The sequence below is a fragment of the Myodes glareolus genome, chromosome 1 (assembly GCF_982192425.1).
Source record: "Myodes glareolus chromosome 1, mMyoGla1.1, whole genome shotgun sequence".
NCBI lineage: Eukaryota > Metazoa > Chordata > Mammalia > Rodentia > Cricetidae > Myodes > Myodes glareolus.
In genome coordinates this window covers 97,502,323-97,524,138 of record NC_142026.1, presented here as the reverse complement: position 1 = coordinate 97,524,138, position 21,816 = coordinate 97,502,323, and the positions used below count along the sequence as shown (strand labels likewise).

General features: G+C 39.3%; 1 protein-coding gene and 1 non-coding gene across 2 annotated transcripts in view; both read right to left on the bottom strand.

Moving 5' to 3' along the window:
* Slc35f1 (solute carrier family 35 member F1) overlaps positions 1-21,816 on the bottom strand; it is a 422,660-nt gene that overhangs the window by 167,361 nt on the left and 233,483 nt on the right. The gene's annotated exons all lie outside the window — the stretch shown is intronic.
* LOC125394661 (U6 spliceosomal RNA) lies at positions 18,548-18,654 on the bottom strand. Its single transcript, XR_007230288.3, has one exon. It is a non-coding gene; the product is annotated as a U6 spliceosomal RNA (small nuclear RNA).

Here is a 21,816-nt window from a genome sequence, read left to right as displayed (position 1 = left end):
GAATTTGAAAGAGCACAAAGTGGTGGGGGTTCATGGGAGATTTGGAATGGAGAAGAGGAAAAAGGAAGGGGAAAACTATAATTATAATGTAAAGAAATAGCTCGAAAAGGAAAAGAACACAATAATTAAGAAAGGAAGAAAAGGAGGGAAGTGAAGAAAGCAACCTCACAGACTAAATAGTGATGTAGTGGTCAATTTGCATCTTAAAATTGGCCCACCTTAATTCATTTTTACTGCTGTTCCCCACAAAAGAAATGACACTTTCTCCTCAGATATAAGGTAATGATAACATTTTTTCCTCAGACTTTAGCAGAGCATCTGATATTCTCTTGAAACTGTACATTACCACTTTGGAGACAACTGACTCAGAAAATAAATTTTATTTGTTATCTTGGGAGGTATGACATGGTCTTTTAAAGACTTGTATGGTGCAGTAAAATGAGAAAATGCTTTGAAACTGAACAAATCTGGATTTAGAGACTGAGCATGTCTCTAAGACTTATTCCACTCATCTATAAAATGCAGATAGTAGCGTCTATTTCCAAAGGTCATCATGGAGACTTAGCAAGGTAGTTCATGTGAACGGCCTCTGTAATATTTGACTCTTGGGGCATAGTCAATATAATGGCTCTCCTAACATCGAGTCTTTTTGTAAGTACTAGTCCATAAATTACTATCTATATGATTGGTCTGGTACTTTCAGAACATTGCTAACAAATTAATAAATGTTTTCTCTAATTAAGAAAGCCTTTGGCGTCATTGTCTTTCAGAAAGTCAGAAATGGTAGTGGGGTGGGGAGTGGATAAGGACTACTTAACAGGTTCCCAACAGGAACTTCTGACTAGTTCCCACACTTGCTAACATCCTCTTGGAGAGGCAGTGTAACCTTTTAGGATGCCTATGTTACAGTTTACTTTATGCATTTTAAATGATTTTGACATTTTTCATTTCAAAATGCTTTTAGCTTTGCATTTTGAATTGCGTTAGTGAACCCTGGGGCCAAAAGGCAAACATTTAACTTTGAAATCCACTGAACGTACAAAAACAGACTGCCTCACTGTGTCCTAACATAAAAACCAATGTCAGATTTCACCATTTTATTTCACTTGTAACACATGCTTACCCCTGACGCATGAGGAAATTGTATTCATCTGAGTGCCAAACTTCTCTACACACAGTGTCAACCCTCTTAAAAAGTGTGTAATCAACAGAGATCATAGCTTACGGTTTTTCTTGCAAGAACGTGCAGGGACCGTGGCTAACTAGAGGAGTCTTTCCTCAGCTTGGAAGACAAAACACCTGACTTTTGCTCCCAACAAAAGGACAGAAGAAAGTAAACATCTTTCTTCTTTTTTGCATCAAAGTTGATTGCAATGCCCTGCTTTAATGATAAGACAATGAAGGAGTGACTTTTATTTAAACTTTTATTGACAGAGTACCTTTAAAATAAAACCTCACAATTTATTTTTTATAGCATGGACTAAGAAAAATATATGGAAGAGGAAAATATCTCCTATAGAATTAAAAATTGGGTATTTATTATAATTATTATAATTACTGGGAAGAAACTGATGTATTGAAATTTCTACAGCAGGGATAAATCTAATAAAAACAGAGAATTGGATTATTTTTACCTCAGGTTCACGTTGCAGAGATGAAAGACTGATTTAAGTGATAATTCGAAGTGTGAGACCCCAAAGGCTCTCAGTGCCTCTACAACTGAAGAGAACTCAAGGTAAGACCAAAGGAAGCCACTCTGAAGGAGGGTGCTGTAGAGGACATGTAAAGACTAGAGCCAGAGGAAGCTGACAAGAGCACACAAAGACATTGAAGTTAAATGGATGGCTATTAAAAACAACTCAGGGCTCTTCATGTGATACACAATGTTCGACCTTTTCAAAAGCTATCAAGACTGAGACTTGGTACGGGAGAATTGTCTGTATTCTGTCAATCATGTTTTAAATAAACGCTGATTGGCCAGGCAGGAGGTGTAGGCGGGAAAACCAGACAGGAAGTGGAAATGATGCAAGGAGAGCAGGAGAATTCTGGGGAGGAGGAAGTTGATTCCTCCCACTCCTGCCCAGGCCACCAAAGCAGCAGGTGAAAAAGGTACAGAGCCACATGGCTAAAATAGATAAAAAAAAAAAAATGGGTTAATCAAGATGAGAGAGTTAGCCAGTAAGAAGCCTGACCTAATGGGCCAATCAGCATTATAACTTATAGAGATCTCTTGTGTGGTTGATTTTCTCTGGGGCCTGCCAGCTGTGGGGTACCAGGCGAGGACAGAAAACACAAACAAGCAGGCCCAACATGTTACAGAGACTGAAAAAACACCAGGTGAAACTAAAGAAATAGTGGTGCCACAAACCAAGGATGTAGCAGTGACGTCTATTGGAATGGCCTTTCCCCCCTGAGATTGTGTCCCATGGAATATTCTTATAGGAGGAACCACTGCTAAGGTTACAGCTGAAGACCAGGGTTAGACCCTCACCTACTGGAAACCACTGACTCTTGAAGGAGTGAGGGCTCCTCTCTCTCTCTCTCTCTCTCTCTCTCTCTCTCTCTATATATATATATATATATATATATATATATAATTTTCCTACTAGATGTCATTGAAAAATCACCTGCTAACATAATGAGACATACTCTGACATACCCAGCTTCATCAAATCCTGTGTCCAGAATGGAAAAGGAGAAGCCATTGTCGCTTCCTAACCAACCTTGCTTCTGTCTGTCTATTAGACTTTTACAGAGGTCTTTTAGGGGAAGCAACTGCTATAGGCTTTTTTTTTTGACTGAAATAATTTATAAACTGCCTTGAAATGGATAAAATGTTTATGTTCCAAATTCATATATTGCAACCCTGACTATGCAATAATATTAAAAGGTGGACCTTTTGAAAATGAGTGGGTCAAAAGGGCAAAGTACTAATGAATGAAGTTCAATTATTCTAAAAGCAATATGAGGGCTCTTAAAACATATGAGGTACAGTAGCAGTGTGCACCCGGCCAAGAAATCTCTTCATCAGAACTCAATCATACTAACATCTTGCTCTTAAATTTCTATCTTCCAGAACTGTGAGAAACAAATTTTTGTTATGTATAAGCCATCTGCCCTATGGTTCTTTGTTATAGTATCTTAAACCAAGACATACATTTACTTTCTTTACTCTTAAGTCAAGATTGGTAATTCAAAGTCATTTTATATGTTTTATATACTCCATGTAGCACACCTGTGCCACCAGTAAAGGCTATAACAATGTTTCCAAACTGTCCAAGAGCACATCCATTGTACAATGTTATCTTCTATGCATTAGGTGGCTGTTCACCATTTTGACCTGTGACAGGGATGACTGCACACTGGAAACCCTTAACAAGATTGAACCTGTGGCATTCCTTTATAGAAGGAGAAGGCAAAGAGGGCCATCAGGCCTTATTCTGAGATTTCAGCCACTCTTTAGGTCCCACTGACACCCTCCCAGCTACATGTCATTTTGTTTCTATGGTGTGTGATCTCTAGAATGTATAGTGGGTAGGAGGTTAACTGGAGAGGGACCCCATCTATTCAGTTTTGGAGGGGTCATTGTTCTTGCTGGGGTGGGGTCTTTCAGCGACATAGTTGTCTGGCAAACATCCCCATTCCTCTTACCCATGATCCTACAAGTAAGCCAAATAAACTCATTGGTTCATCAACCTAGATTTGGATGGAATCATTTGTATGACCTGTCATTGTTGCCCTATCTAGAGTGAGTAGTTTTTTGTGTCTCCCAAGGAAAAGTTACCTCCATGAAGATAGTACAAAATAATGAGAAAAAGTGTCCAATTTTTGTCTTTCAGATGATAAATAAACATGGCCTCATTTGAGGTCTTAATATCACAGGAAAGGGAAATTAAGTGAATCCTTTAAGAGCTAAAACAAACACTACAATTTAACCTTACCTATTTTCTTTTGCTTTTCTTTCTTTCGTTTTTTTCTTTTTTTTATAAAGGTGTATTTTCTATCTTTTTTCTTTCACTACCCCCACCAAGGTCTTGAAATCGTTTACTGCTTCTTAAGGTATGACAGCTGCCACAATGCATCTGTGAGTTAAGAACAGCAGACAGACAGCGCCCTTACACCACAGAACTGAAAGGACACCATGTACAGTTACCACCTTAACTGTGAGTAACTTCAGAGTAGGAAAACTCAGGGGACCAAGTTGTGACAGTTTCTGTTGTAACCCTAATACTTGCGACGTTAAAGCAGAAGGATCCCGAGTTCAAGGCACACCTCCCCTATATGGCAAGTAGGTCAACCTGGGCTACATGAGACCATATCTCAAAAATCATGACTGGAGCAAAGAAAGAAAGTCTAGAGAAAAGACAAGGCTTTCTCTTTTGGTCTCTGAAGTCATGGTAACACAGAGTTTTGGGAGGTTTCTTCCACATCAGTAGGATTCATGCCAGCAACTCGAAAGTGGTCCTGTGTTTTCCTGAAAGATGAACGAGGCCAACATCCTCATAGTGGCATTTATATAATACTCACACCGCACTGGGCCTTTGAAGATCATTTTCACCACAACCAATCACAAGCAAAGACAGTGTGTCTTCTGGACAAGAAGAAGCATTCCTAGTCATTCAGTATTTTGAACAATCTCCAAAGAGAAACAGTTTTAACTCCATCCTTGGTCCCTTTGATTCCTAAACTTTTCATCATGACTGTGAAAATAATGTAAATTGGATGTGAATACCATTCCTTTTTCTTTATTGATCCATCTTTGTCTGTATGTCTGAGGGAAAAGCAAGGGAAGGGAGAGAAGCCATCCCTCGGAAAGTAAAAGTGAACTGATATGAAATGTTTCTCATAAGAGCACACATTTCCCAGGATATGAAATTCAAATGAGCGGTGTGTGACATGCATAAATATGAGCACATTTCTGTCTCCCATAGCGCTCCCAAGAACCAGTTAGTTTATGCATGAAATGGATTGTTTGGGATCGAATAGTGTGGGGCCAAAGAACTCCTCTGCATCTTTAAAATAAAATTGCAAATTAAATGAATCAAGGTGCAACATGTAAAATGATGTATGCATTCTGCTGAATTTAATTGGATTCTAATTAAATTACTTGGAGCAAGATGAATTAGATTGTTTTTAAAGCACATTTCAGATAAACTTAATGAAGTTCTGTAAGTGAAGAAGGTAGAATAAGCCTTGTTTAATAACTTGGCTGCTGGTATATTACCTTGGCATGACGAAGAGGTCAGGCTGACCTTGGGTCATTTCTTCCTTCAGGGAGACAGATATTATATTAACTTCAGAAGAACTGGCAGAAAAGAGAATTGGTCATACCTTACATTGATAGTAACATAACCTACTGAGACATTTAGCAATGGGTTTGTACCTATATATGTTTTTCTTCAAAGATTTTGAGTTCCCTGCTTTTGAAGTGGATTCTAAGAAGTAAACTGGGGCTAAGATGAATGTTCCCGGAAGAGTGCTCCTCTTATTTCTAGAATTCCCTAGAGGAGATTATGTCAGAGGGAAGGAGGCTATACTAACAACAGGAAGACATGGATAGTACACAGTTGGGAGAAGTCCTCAGACGGTGATGGCTTTTGATGGCTGTTGCAGGGAGTAGGCACCTAGATTAATCCCTTCATGCCACTCAGGAGGTTCCAGATGTTCAGGAGAATGCCCTGATGGACCATCTAGGGCAGTTGTGTTCAAGCATCATGGTTCCCAGCCTGTACAGCTTCTTTTGCCCAAGGGTGCACAAAGCCTACAGAGCTTTAATTCTAAGGGGCAGTTTGGGCTTAGAGAATATGCACCCTGCTAGTGTACAGGATTCACACACTACACATGAGACTCTAGTTTGTCTGCTCTAGAAGAGTAGGTAGGATTAGAAATAATGGATGAAAGGGTTTAGGATGAATTTCCCCAGAGGAGGGGAGGGGAGAGGGGAAGGGGAAAGCAGAGGAAGAGAGGGGAGGAAAAGAAAAAGGAGGAGACGGGAGGGGAAAAAAAGGGAGGAGAGAGGAGGAAGCCTTTTCTGTCTCCTAATAGCTCAATATGTCTACTGATTGCAGAATCCAAACAGTTTGGATTCAGGTTTAATTAGGAACTACTGCAGAGCTTTGGCCTCCAGAGTGAACTGACACCCTCCTGGCATCCCAGGGACTATCTGGGTAAATGCAGATGAACCCATCCATGTTGGATCCATAATATATAAGGACTAAATGTTTTGTTAAATTTTGTAGAGCAAAAGATCTCTGTACTTCAGCTGTTGGAATGTTTATTTTTACTTTGCTTTGTAAGTCATTCATAAGTGAAGCTCCTTGCTTCTTTAAGAACAAAAGTACCTAACGGTTTTTCTAATCTCTTTGCAAAAGCTCATGATTTTATTATGGACAAAGGTTATAGTTCTTTTGGTTGGAGTCAAGGATGAGTAAAGTCAGAGGAAGATAGGAAAGAGGCAGAGAGGAAATGTCTAGAGATAAAAGAAACAACTGAAATGAAAAAGTTAAATGATAAATAAGAAGGGATCAAATATAATAATATCAGGAAAAAGAGAACTGTCCTTATGACAAACATTCATTTTTCCAAAACATCAAAGTCATGTGACTAAGGGCCTGAGTAAGTTGTCCAGCCACTAATGCATTGGTAGTGTCTCATGTACATTCTAGATACATAGCCAATCCAAGGAAGACAGAATAACAAGTCCTTCATAGAGCAGAACAGGGAGACTACTCTGATACATATTTCATAAATGTTTCTTTTAGAGTACTTTTCTACACTCCCAGTTCTGTCTGAGATACATTAGGAAGAGATAAGAGATACCACTTTTCGTATGAACTTGTCCTTTCATGTTTGACAAATAAAATCTTTGGTTTACTTAACAGCACCAGAATGCATTCTTTGCATTTTCCCATTTTAGGTTTATGAAAATATCTACTAAAAGTGCATCACTGGCAGGGACTGGGGAATTAGCTTAGTGGGTGTGTTTGGTAATTTTGCGTCAACTTGACCCAAGTTAGAGTCTTCTGAGAAGAGGGAACTTCAGTTGAGAAAATGACCCCCACACACACACCAGATTGAGCTGTAGGCAAGGTCTGAGGGCATTTTCTTGATTGATGGCTAATCTGGGAGGGTCCAGCTCACTATGGGCAGTGGAGTCCTGGGCAGGTGGTCCAGGAGTATATAAAAAATCAAACTGAGTGAGCAATCTTGGAAGAGTGAGCCAGTAAGCAGTGTTGTTCCATGGCTTCTGCTTCAATTCCTGTTTCCAGGTTCCTGTCTTGTGTTCTACCCTGAATTCCCTGGATGATGGACAACTACAAGTGTCAGGTGAAATAAAGCCCTTACTCCCCAAGTTGTTTTCTATCACGGTGTTCCATTACAGAAGCAGAACAAATGAATCCAGTGGGCAAAGCACCTGCCACGAAAGCGTATGTAATACAGTTTAGAAATCCAGCACCCTATTCATGCAGGCAGGGGTCGCCAGCGTAAGCTGGATAGGTAGAGTAGCTAAATCAGTGATCTCTGGGTCCAACTCAGAAACCCTGTACAATATACAGGCAGAAAGCCATCAAGGAAGATGCTATCAGCAACCTCTGGTTTTCATAGGCACCTGCACACACATGTACACCCATGCACATGAACATATATTCATCACAAACATGCTCCCACACAATACACACTCACCACATAAACATATATATACCCATAAACACATGCACCCAAACCCATAAACATACATCAAATACATATACTCACATACACCACACACATACATATATGCACACCACACACATAAGCAGCATGCCATGCACATACATGCATATGACTACAGGTAAGCATTTAAATTATTTAAAATGGAGAGGTAGAAGCAGATAGGTTATGAGAGTTGACTTTCTGTTTCTATTATGACAACACCTGGTAGAGTCAACTCACAAAGAAAAAACATTTGTTTAGTCTCATGTTCCAGAGATACCAGGTTATGATCAATTGCTTTGGCTCACAGTGAAGGAAAGCTTCATGCAGACATGCATGGAAGAAGAGAAACATTTATCTCATGGCTATGAAGTAAAAAAAAGGGGGGGGAAAGGTGGAGTCACACTATCTTTGTTGAAAGCAAAAACATTTATGACCTAAAAAACTCTCACCAGACCCTAATTTCCAAATACCTACCTACCAATAGCACCTTCATGGATCCCAAGACTCAACACAGAGAACTTAAGGATCTAAACCATAGCATGGTGTTGTGAAGAAGAAATGGGGCTTTGTCCCCTACTTCTACAAATATTACTTTGCAATATAAACATTATGTCCCAACTCTGACAACATTAGAAACAAAAGGAAATCAAAATGCTTATTCCTACCAAGGCATGCACATTAGCATAGAATCTTAAAAAACACAAATCGAGACAATTGCACAAACATGGAGGTATTTTAACTGATCCATGTTTGTTATTTCAGCACAATGGGAACAATTGCATGTTCACACCACTCCAAAGATGAATGATATACACCATACACATACACTTGCATACACAACACGCATACACATATGCATAGAACAATGTGCTCAATAAAGATAGACTAAATGCAAGGCAAGGATTGGGAAGTTACTGAATTCTTTACAAATGCTCTAAGGTAGATGAAGGCTTTTACTGGCAACAGAAGGTTACCCCCCACTGATTCTAACAGCATGGCCAACTCAGAGCAGTGGGAAAGAGATCCTACATTCAAACAGCACAGCATTATGGGAAAGAGAGTATGGGTGAGACTCTCCATTGTCAATAACAAACCACACTATCAAAATGATAGCAATAATTTTACTGCCTGTGACCTTTCACATCTTGGCTTCCCCTGAGTTCTGTACACAGAGTGGTAAGTTGGCATACATTGAGAGGATATCAGACAGATATAATAGTCTAGTTCTTAGGCTTATGGGTCTGCAGTCTACAGGCATCTGGCACAAGAAAACAACACTGCACTTCCTTTCCTTCCTTTCCAGAAACACCTGGAGGGCACCTGGTGATGGGAACATATTGGCAAGAGTATGAATTTTGGATGTTATATATTTATTGGGGGGGGACAGAATCACCCAAATGTGTTGTTCAAATTTCAACCTCCCCTCAATTCACAACCAATAGAGGTCTTTTGGGAAATCAGAAATCCGTGGGTGTTTAATCTGTGTATGCACAGACAGATGCCAAGATCCAACTGGACTGTAGAGTGAGCTGGAACTTCTACCTAGCAGCCAAGTCAGATGAAGGGTCTGTGCAAGGTCCTCTCCCTCACTGCTGAAGGCTAGCACCTGTATCAAAATGATTCTGACAGCAGGCCTTTTCTAACATTTAAACACTCTCTTTTATTTCATATGCATCTTTTAGTCAAACAAGAAACAACAGTGTTCCATAGAAACAAAATGCAGAATCCAAGTAACACTAAAATTCATAAATGGTAACTTAGAGAAAACGTTATGATTGATGGAGAATGTAACTTGGAGAATAACCTTGAAGTGACAGAATGGTTCTTAACCTCTTGATTTGCTAGCACATCAGTACTTACGAGTCAGAACTGAAAGTTAGGTATCTTGACTTTTAGTAACTGGGAAGTTTATGGCTCTTTGGTGTACTTGACCACTGAAGACTATAGTGAGACCAATGTGTTTTCTCAGTACCCTGAAAGGGGTAATCCCACTTCAGAACTATAGATAATGATGAAGAAGAGAATGTAAGCCCACAGAGAGGTGATGTCTTCATTGTAGCTCTCTACAGACAAGACTCCATCTACTGATAGTCTCAATACAATGCAGACTAATGAGTAGGCTTTCCAACTTCACTTCACCTTGGGAGAAGATGAAGTAAACTTTCCAATTGTAATCTTGTGTTAAACATGAAAGAGGAAAGGTTTGGGGTTATGATGAAGAGAAGCAGGAAGAAAGGAACTGACCTAGTGTTCATTTTTGCTCCACTATGGAAGGAAGGAACAGCAAATCTCTAAAACTGCATACCTCATTTCTTAGCCACTAGTGAGGCATATAAGTGCTGGAAGCTTTTCTTTCAAGTGGGAAATCTAATGGGGCACTAACCCCAGGACAACCTACCTACATGGTCATATTCAGGTACCCAGGCAATCCCAACCAGCTTTCTGTGTGCTATTGACCACATCAAGTGACTTCCAAATCCACCTTTGGGTTGTATTCATTCAACTCTGCCTCCCTCGTCACATTAGCACAGGGCTCAGCATTTCTCACAGACCAGCCTTCATCAACCACCTGCTCTTATGAAAAGCTCATTTGTGAACCAACATATTTCTCCTGACTCTCAGGCTCTGGAGCGCTGAATCAGAGCTTGAGTCAGCCATTGTTGCTAATTCCCTCTTGCCAACTGGACTTGACAGATGCAAGAGCAAGCGTTCCAAAGTCAGTGAGGAATTTTTCAGTCAGTAATGAGATAACTCATGAGAAGAAGCAGCCACATGCCTTTCCTCCTTGAAGCAGACCTTTGCTCATCATCCTTGGTGTTCCTAAGTCTCTACCATCCCCTTCAGCAGTTCACCTTTCAACATGGCATGTCCTGTCCTGCATTGGCAATTTCTCCTTCTCGTGATCCTGGGTGTGTCCTTCTGCTAATAGATCTTCACTAACTTCAGAGTTCATAAGGCTTTATAACTTCCAAGAATGAGTTGTTTTGTCTTATAAACAGGCAGGAAAAGGGCACATACAAACATACGACACTCATACCAAGACTGCTTTGATGGTCTCAGAGATACTCGTAAAAGAGAGGTATATAGACATAAGGAACAAGCATTAACAAGAAGGCTCTCCATGGAAAGGCAACATTTGTCGGAAGCAGGGTACCATGTCTCACCTTGTAACCACTTAGTGCCAGGCACTGGGTGTTTATGTTGTGCCCACAGTTCTGAGGTCCTACACATTGATGATGGTGACAACCCAGACTAAAGCAGTTATCCTACTTAATGTTTCTGTTGCTATGATGAAACACTGACCAAAAGCAATCCCAAATCAAGGACAGTCAAAGTGGGAACTAGAACAGCAGTCCAGAGGCAGGCACATAAGGTGAGACCAAGGGGAAAACTGCTTATTGGCTTGCTCATTCTGCCTTGTTATACAACCCAGGACCACATGCTCAGTGATGACACTATCCACAATAGGCTAGACTCCATCCTACCAATCAGTAATCAGAAAATTCCCCCAGATATGGCCACAGGCTGATCAGATGGAATCAATTCCCCAATAAACATCTTCTCTTCCCAGATGTCTCATCGACAAAAACTAATCAGTACAGCAGGTATATCAAGCCACCAGAAAACTAAAGAACCCATTTGTTTAATTGTTTTAAAATTCTGGACATGGAGAAGATGGTTCAGTGGGTGAAAGTTCACAATTCTGGCATCCGGAGTTCAGGTCGTCAGAACCCGTGTGAAATTCAGACACAGAGGGAAGTGTCTGGATTCCTGGCAGTCCTATAGTGAAGTGTTGGTCATAGATGGGAGAATTCCTGAGCAGTTTACATACAGGCCAACTAACCTGGAGTGTGAAAAGCAGCCACAAACAAGGTAGAAGGCAAGGACTGATAGCCAAGTTTGTCCACTGCCCTTCACACTGTGTGCACATCACACAATACACACACATATCACACATTACACAGGTATCACACATATATGTCACACACACACCATACACATATCACACATATCACATACACTTAACACACACACCCACATGCAACACATACACCACACACACTCCACATACACACCACACATACATAACATACATATCCCATACATACACCCCCACACACACCATACACATATCACACACATCACATACACATAACACAAACACCACACACATGTCACACATACACCACACACAGAACATACATACCCCCCCCACACACACACACTGGGCTGGTTAGGTTTTGTCAACTTCACACAAACCAAGAGTAATTTGGGAAGAGGGAATGTTAGTTGAGTAAATGCCTCTATTAGCTTGCCTGTAGACAAGTTTATGGTGTATTTTCTTGATTAATGATTAATGTGGGATGGCCCAGCTTACTGTGGGAAGGTGTCCTAGGATGTAAAAGAAAGTGGAATGATCGACTCATAGGAAGTAAGCCAGTAAACAGTGTTCCTCCAGGGATTCTGCTTCCGTTTTTTGCTTCCATGTTTCTGCCCTGGGTTCCTGCCCTGTCTTGTCTCAGGGATGGAGTGGGACCTGAGAGATGTAAGAATAAATGAAACCTTTCCCGCCCACATTGATTTTGGTGGGTGGTTTGTCACAGTGATGATAAACACACACACACACACACACACACACACACACACACACACACACACGAATAAATATTTTTAAAACTTTGCAACCATGAATATCAATACAAAATGGTGGCCTAAATATGTATTGCAAAAAGAAAAAAAAGAAAAATGCACAACTGTTTCTAGTTGATATTTGAAAGTTGATTTCTGTAAAATTGAGTGCAGAATGAAAATCAGGAGAAACCATCTCCTTCTCAGTAATTCTGAGCACTGGAATATTTTTTACAGTAAAAATTGGCCTATTTTACTCTAACAATATGATTAACCTTTCTATAAACTTGTTCTTTGTGAGAATTCATTTTTTCTATCCAGAAATATTGCCATTTATGCATCTAAAGAGCTGCTTTTATTGGATATAAATGGCAGGGTTTTTTGTTGTTGGTTTTTTTGGTTTTGTTTTCTTATATATCTACTAAATATAGCCCTGCCTCTAAAATTGGAAGAAAGCAGTTTCTGAAGTTGAAGCAACAGCTTTCTGCTCATTCACAGAACCGAGTGAGCATGCTTTTGTAGCTGGGTGTCATTTAATTATTTTCTTTTTGTGTGTGTGTTTTTCCTTCACCATCAGACAGATTCTGCTGTGGACCCAAATCCTCCCCAGGTCCAAGGTCCTGTTGATTGTAGAAAAACACTCAAGTTTATTGCAGACACCTCTTATTCTGCTAAAACCACATCACTTCTGAACCCACCCCTCCCAGAGAAACTGATTCATTTTTGGCACAACTTGTATCCAAGTGTACCTCAGGGAACCTTCTGGAACCATCAGTCTACCCCTTCCTTCCCCCAGTAGAGAAAACACTTCAGTCCCACACTTCTCAGTCTTCCTTTCCCACCTCATGTTTACCTTGAGAAGCAGCACACACTCATCTGGCCTCTCTGTCACTCAAGAAAACACTGGGATTCCAGTCAACGTCAAGGATATCAAGGCAGTGTGAAAACAGCAGTATGAGCAGGGCACAAACACACAAGAAAACAATGGCTGTAGCCATGGAGCTTGACAAACCAAGATACATTTGAAGACGAAATCTTCCAGATATTGCCCAAATCATACCCTATGAACAAACACCTTCGAGCATCTAAAACGTCAAACAACAAAAGAAAATAAAATGAATACTCAGTCATCCTTGATTGAGACAAATAAGTCATTTTGGAGATCACATTTCTTGCAGAGACAATAACAATCATCATAACTAACACTCAGGTAATACTCAGAAAGCACCAAGCACTTCAAACTTTTTCCGTGAACGGACCCAACCATCTTGTAATGTTTGGGTGGTGCTTAATCTTGAGCTTGTCTGGACTGAAACCGTTCAAGGAGACAAATGAAGTGCATTTCTGAACGTGTCTGTGAAGGCATTCCCAGAGAGGATCAATTTACTTTAAAGCAGGACCCAGTGCAAATGTGGGTGGTACCGTCCTGCAGGCTGTGAACAGATTACCCCTGCTCCTCCGGATCACTGTGAGGCAAACTGTTCCACACCATACCCTTGTCATGATAGACCTCAAACTCTGAAACAGTTATTCAAAATAAATTCTTCCATCCTTAAACAATTTTTTCTTGGTATTTTTCATACTGGATAATACAGCAGTTATTTTTACTTTTCTCATTTTGCAGATGAACAAGCACAAATGCAAAGCAATTAGTAACTTGTATAAGGTGCACAGGAAAATCTGTGTGTGTGTAAACACAACTGATAGAAATCCAAACTCCAGCTGAAGGCAACAACGGATTCCTTAGTTATAGCCCACATCAATAAATCCACACGCCACACCTAATAGAGAGACACAGCAGTCACACAGATACATCAGTCAGGTGGGTTGCTTTTCTTACATCATCACTTTTCACACAGATTTGTTTTTATTTTACTTGTGTAATTTGTCTGCAGTGTGTGTCTGTGTACCACATACATGCTTGGTGCCTGGAGAGGCCAGAAGAGAACATTGGATCCCCTGGAACTGAGTTACATACAGATGATTGTGAGTCCCCCGTGAGCACAGGGAACTGGACCTGTGACCTGTACAGAGCCATCCGCCAGCCCCATTATCATCACTTTAGGATTCTTTTCTGTCATATATTTTACTCTCGTGAGTCTTCACTCTGAGAAATTTTGTGTTCCTTGACTACAAAATGATATGAGATGGGATGGGGTGCGGAAAGAGCTTGTTCTGAACGTCCTTTGCCTGATTGTGTTTAGTAAAAAAAAAACTGTTAAAGAGCAGCAATTGATCTTTAAAGTATTCACTAACTGTACGTCACCTACAGAGCCCTTAGAGAACAGCCTGTAAGAGATGGCTTGTGCCACTGATACACTGAAAAGTTCTGAGGTTTCTTAACTGAAGACTAAAATGTTACATAATATTAATTATTTTTAGAAAAACACACTTAACACCTACCCAAAGGTTTTAGCATAGCAATAATGGTTTGCCAGTGAGCTCGTAAATGTTACCAATATATATTTTTTAAGGATTTGGGTATACATGCATGAGAATAACTATATAATATAATAGAATCAAGGATGGGAAAGATGGCATTTGCCTGCCTTGGATGTCAAAATATAAAATTCAAGGTCTGCACATGCTAATTTTGCTCTATGTATATTCACCAAAGTAGGAACAGAGACCTGAGGTTTAACTGGTGGGCAGTGCTGGCATACTCTTGCCTTACTGGCTGCCCCATGAACTGAGTATCAGCGTTGGTGTTGGCATTCTTCATTACAACCAGTCATCTCATAGCTGAGAATTTAATGAAATCAAAAGATGGGAACTCTAGACTTTTATCATGGTTGTTGTTCACAATAATAACAATTAGAAATGACCAAAATGTTGCTGTGACTTGATGTTTCATTAACTCGTGGTGCATTGACTTGCTCAAAGATTAGACAGTGATTTCACATTATTGTCCAAAGTTATAAAGATAAATAAATGATTAACCCATAATATCAAATTAAAAACATTTCAGAAATTCTTCCTGGTCCTTAACTACAGGCAAGCATATTTTATGCACAATAACAGATCTTTTCCTCTCTTTTTCCTGTGTATCACATTATTGATACATAGATCAACAAATACATCAATGATTTTATTTTGTTGTTAAATCTATCCTATTTTACTGAGTTAAATCATGAAGAACTTGGGAAATGTGGTTGATGAAATCAAAACACTGTGTGTTTAGGGAAACGTGACCTTGAACCAACATATTATAATTTACATGATGGCATATCACAGTCTTTTTACTTCCCATGGGAAATGTTTTATGATGATTAATTGCAAGACTAAATACTCTGAATTAGCTGCATGAAAAATTCCTGATTATCCAAAATAAAATATTTATAAAATTTTTACTTGGTCTTTCTTTGTCTTTATTGGCTTTAATTCTGCAACTTTGATTGAGATAATTTATAATCTCCAATCCCTTTCTGCAATCCAGCTCCAATCCTTTCAGATTGTATCACAGTACAAAATAGTTAAGAAGTAATGGTGCCTCATTCATACTAAATAGAGGTAGTTCTCTGAATACAAAATTGCAGGCAAAATCAGGGGCACTGCCATAAAGGATGTATGTTTCTGTATTTCTGAACATTTGGCATGGAGTGATATGACAGATTGTGTGCTATGTACTTGCTATGATTCATCTCAAAGCCTAAAGTTGTATTCTTAGAGGAGGGCCACCTCAAAAGATGTGATATTCCACAGTCAGGCAGAGTTTTTTTCACTAGATTCTGTGGTAGAAACTTTTCATTTTGCTGATGAAAAACTTTAAAACAGGTACTTTCTAAATAGCCCAGAGTAAATTAGTAAAAATAATACCCAAAATATATTGAAATTATAATATGTGGCAAGTACTTACAAAGCATGTTATAGTTACTCAATTAGTTTTCAAGATACCCCTCTAGGTAAGGCACTACCATTAATTTCCAGGTTATAGATGAGAAAGCAGCTAGAGAAATCCAACCCTTTACCCAAGGTTTCCAGCTAGGAAAATGTGGTGCTTTGAAAGAAAATGGCCCCTAAAGGAAGTGGCACTATTAGGAGATGTGGCCTTGTTGGAGGAAGTGTGTCACTGGAGGGGTGGGCTTTGAGGTCTTTTTCTCAAGCTTCACTCAGAGTGACAGTCAGTGGACTTCCTGTTGCCTGCAAGATGTAGGACTTTCAGCTCCAGCACCACATCTGCCTGCATGCTGCCTTGTTGTAAAGAGGGCCTGCTTGTTCATCCTGGCCACCTGGCTAGCTTAGCCCCAAAATAACCACACAAAAAATTGTATTAATTAAATCACTGCTTGGCCCATTATCGCTAGCCTCTTATTGGATAACTCTTACATCTTGATTTAACCCATGTCTATTAATCTGTATATCGCCACGTAGCAGTGATTTACCAGGAAATATTCGGCATGTCTGTCTCTGGAGGCTCTATGGTGTCTCTCCCCTACTCCACCTTTCTTCCTCCAAGCATTCAGTTCTGTCTTCCCCACCTACCTAAGTTCTGCCCTATCAACTAGGCCACGGCAGTTTCTTTATTCATTAACCAATGAAAGCAACACACAGACAGAAGGACCTCCTACACCACTTCCATATTCCCCACCATGATCATAATGAACTGAACCTCAGAAACTGCAAGCGAGCCACACTCAATTGAATGTTTTTTAATAAGGATTTCTTATTAAAAAATAAGAAATGACCATGGTGTCTCTTCACAGCAATAAAAAAAGCCCAAGCTAAGAGACAAGACAAATCCCTCAAATTGCCCATAATATAAAATTACTACTGAAAGCTATCTAGAGCTTTAAGATTTTGACTTCTAATGAATTTTGTAAATATATAACTTACTGTGTAGAGTTACACTGTTTTAAGAGTTGGGGAACTTAATGTGAACAGCAAGGCAAGTGGAAACCTAGCAAAGAGAAAAGGTTCTGAAATTCATCCAGTGTTCCCATATTCAGTGAGGAGCTTCCCAAAATAAAGAATTTCTGAATTATTGTTTGCACATCTACTTGATGCTGTTCATGATTCATGGTAGATAGTAATTTAGCTGTACTACGTGTCAATCACCTGTTAAGTAGGTAAAGACTGTTCCTTTGATTTAACTGAGTTGGTATTCATTATATTCATAATTTTAAGTACTAAGATAAGGACTTCATAGCTTTGATTTTCTTCTTCCTTTTATAATATGGGCCCAGTGTACTTGCAGTTTGTCCTGTTAATTTGTTCTCAGCCTCTTCCCAATCCATGCCGTTCTCCACTACAATGCCAGTGCTCTGGTCCATGCTACCAGCTTCCTGATGCAGATTCCTATAGCTCTGTCTACAATTCCTTTCAATTCATATGTGGCAGATAAGGGGATCATTGGGAAATGTAAGATGTCTTGTTTATAAGTATGTCTTTTGTTGGTATTCTACAGTTCTCCTTTCTCATTGGCTGCAGCCTTCCTGATGCCTGGATGGCACTTCCCGCCTTGCCCCCTCCACTGCTCTGGTGCTCAGTCTACAATGTTCTTTGTGCAGCAATCCACATAGCTCCCCTTAGAGTTGCCTCATCTTGCCTTCAACGTTACTGAAGACCTGCTATCTTTATGCTCTCGTCCGACTTCCAGTATCTTCTCTAAGGTTCCTATCACAACCTAACACTGTGTGGTTTCTTCTGGGCTCTATTATTTCCTTACTCACTCTGAATCTTTCCAAGGAGACAAGTAACTCTCTAAGCTCAGGGGTCAGGCATGCGTTATTGTTTCATCCACCCCCTGCCTCCATCCTTGCTCTCACATGAGAAGACAAATGATTATTTCCATAGGTCAAAGACAAACTATGGAAATACTAGCTAGGGAGTCAAGTGTGGTGAAATATGGCTTATATGTTTATTGTCATCAAATACCCAAAGTCAAAACACTGTAATCCTAAGATGCAATTTCAAATGTATTCAAATGCAGCATTTTTGTGGCAGGCATTTTTCTAAATGTTTGACTTAAACAAGTTCATCTAATCCTATCAGAAGCCTTAGAAGAGAATAAAATTAAATTCTTTTACTGATGAAACCTGAGGCCCCTCCAAAACTCCCTCCAGGGAAGGGGGAGCTTTAAATGGTAACTGTTCTGCCTTGCAGGGGAGGATTCTACTGTATATATTCTGAATAATATTTTTTCTGTGACAAAGAATTGAATGTAGTGCCTTGTGCATGCTAAATAAGTGCTTTACCACTGAGCTATGGGCTCAGTCTCTGATTTAATTACCATGGACTACTATGAAATGTGCAAATCATCCTTGTATAGAGGCCACGCTAATCTTCCCTGAAATATTTCATTTTTAGTATATGTGCTGCTGAAGCAAACACAGAATTCATTTTGTAAAAGATATCCTACCCAATGTCATTTTTTGTTAGATTTGAAATTTTACTTCATATATTGACAAATTGTAGTTATACATACCCATGAATTACAAAATAATGTTTGACTTAATACATCACTTACCCTTAAAATCTGATATTTTTTGGTGTTGAGAACACCCAAAATTTATTTTCTGTGATACAGAAATGTACACTATTCAATCCTTAGTTCTGTTTAACAAGAAGTATGTTTGATTTCAAAAATTAAAACCAACCCTCTTCCTTCTACCCAGCGAATACTGTATCACTTTTAACTCTGCTAAGGTTTCCATGGGAAAGCACTAGCATGAATATCTAGTGCCCTAGGAACTAAGCCAAATGGAACTAGGGGGGAAAAATAGTAATTATCCATGGGCAGTAGCCCAAGAGCCACTCCAGGGCCCCGAAACTTGCCAGTCCTTCTCCCTCACTAATCTGGCAAGCTGACAATGGCATTAATGATATTAACAAGGTCATGTGTTAAATATGCTTTCTCTCCCAAATCTCATCAACTCGCAGGTGTCATCTGGCTTGGCTTGTTACACCCCGAGTGTACTGGCAAAGTCCCTGTCTTGGACTCAAGCAAGGATAGAACCAGCATGGGGTCTCATACACAAGACCGTCTGCCCACTGTGTATCTGGGAAATTTCTCGTACTTCATGAATGCTAACAAAGAAGACAATTTCTGGCTAGAAATGATACTGGCTCCCCCCAAAAAGAACCAGGAGTCTCAGGATACTCTCAGAAAGACACAGGGACAATGAAAGTTTAGTGTTTGCTCTTTCTAAAGCATCCTTAAAGACATAATTTACTGATTTTTTACCTTTTAGAAAAATATCACAGAATAACTATGTCTCACTATAAAAACATAGCACATTGACAGTATGTGCCCAAAGACCCATAAAGGAGGACTAAAATATTTTTGCTACTTTGTGTATGTAATTGGTAATTTTTCTCAAGTAATTGTGTAGTTAACCTAGCATAAAGGGTTAGGTGAGAGAGCCTTGCATCATACCAGTAGATTTTAGCTAGTACCATTGAATCAAGAGTCCAAACAAAATCTTGAGGACTAAATGTTCTAAGCACTGTTTTCTTGTTTTCTATAACTAACTGGGTTCTGTATTTTTTTAAAGACAGACAAGTGCCTTAAGCAGTGACCTATACATCTAATTATCTTAAGCTATAAATTGTGGAGACAGTTTCTTGGGATGTGGAATTATTAGAAATTGAGCATTTCTTTGGCTTATGGCTCTGGCCAGTGATTGAGTTCTGCTTCATTATAATGCACCGTTCACTCCTTTCCGTGCCATCTATTTTGCATATTGTGAAAAATAGTGAAATGTAGAAAAATAGGCCAAAAAAGAGCATTTACACTTGTAACTCCTAGCCATTTTTACTGTGTAGGTTTTTAGTTATATATTAATAGAACATGGATTTTTCTGGGCTGTTCTGAATACACAATTTGAATAGGTGTGCTTGATTCTTACTCAAGTATGATAAACAGGTTTTGAGACTTATATGAGACTTCAGGTGTTTATGAAAGGTGATCTAAAACATCACTTGGAATCAGTCAGTGACAACACAGGAGCAGTCTGTCAAATGAAAGAAAGGAAAGAGTATGGAGACTCTCTATCTTGCAGTTTTAGTTTGCTATGATGTTTTCTATCTTGTTATTTTCTTTCAAAAGAGGGTGGGGTGAGAGGGCCTTGTTGCAGAGAGAAGTCTCTCAGACTCCCAACATGGACAGCACAGTCCAGAGAAAGACCTGTCACCAGTAGCTTCGTTATTTTATCTTGTAAGCTAAGTCATTCAACATTAGTAACCTTGGCTTTTGAGATCATAGGGTAATTATACACTAATGTAAAAACACGAGATTCTGAGAGATTGAGTGACCTCAAAAATCAAATAGTTGAACCTCTTTATTTTAGAACTGAAAAAAACAAAATTGAAAGAGACTATATGAATAATTCAAGGGCACAACTTGCAAGTGGTAATGCTAGTCCTGGCTCCAGGTACCCGATCTTGTGGTTCAGACACCGCCTCTCAGTGTACCCCTGAGTTTGGGGGGATTTGAGAGCAAAAGAAATACCTTAAAACCACAAATTCTTCAGGAGATAAATTCTACCCAAAAATCATCTCTTTTTTGTGAGTTGTGAGTCTTCTCAAGATTCAGTTACAGAAGTCTATTTGCTGTGTGTCTAGGACCAACCATTTTCTGAGGACCACTTCCCAAAAGACAATGGCACACTTGGCCAACAATCCTGAGCCCCATGAACAGCTTTCTTGGGGTCATTTTACTCAGCTGACCTAAGCAGAAATGCCACAGAACTTCCATTTCACATAGAGTTTCTAGAACTTCTCATCATGGGCATAAAAGCAGACAAGCAAATTGTTTCAGAGAACAGTTGTACTTTTGACAAGAGATAGGAGCTTCCCGTAGGCTCTCTGCAACAGTTCAGAAGTGTTCTCCATAACCCTGAGGCTCTTTAGTAGGGAAAACCAAGGACTGTACAGAAGCACAACGCTAAACATGACAATTTCCAAAGCATTAACATGTAGACTAGCAAGGCTTGGAGAGAGGTCATCACTTCGAGGTGAATTTAGGCAATTGACTTTTCTTATTTTTTATTAATGGTATTAATTTATAAATACTTTATCTGTTTGGTGAAAGATCTATCTGCATGGTAACTGTAAAATATGCTATTATTGGGTATTGAATTTCTACAATTGGTCTTTTAACACCAATCAAATACAGGTAGGTCCGTTCTACTCAATAATCTTTAGGTGTTGGAGTTAAAACCAAGGGTAACTTTGGGTTGGACTTGCCTGTTAATATACACAAAAGTAAGATAGTTTTCCTTTAAATCTAGGTAATTGCTGTCAACCTCCACTTTAATTGAATCTTGAGATACAGCTAAGCAAATATTTTGCACAGGGTTTTATCGTTAGTTTACATATAGGTATTTATTATACAACATAAATGGAACACAATACAAGCTTTTAAAAAAGTAAATTGTCTTAAGAATAAGGCATCAAGACTATTCAAACAGACAAATACCCACCATCTCTTCACTAGAAGTGGAAGTTGATTTTTTTTTTAATCATCCAACTATTAGACCATTTGCTGCTGCC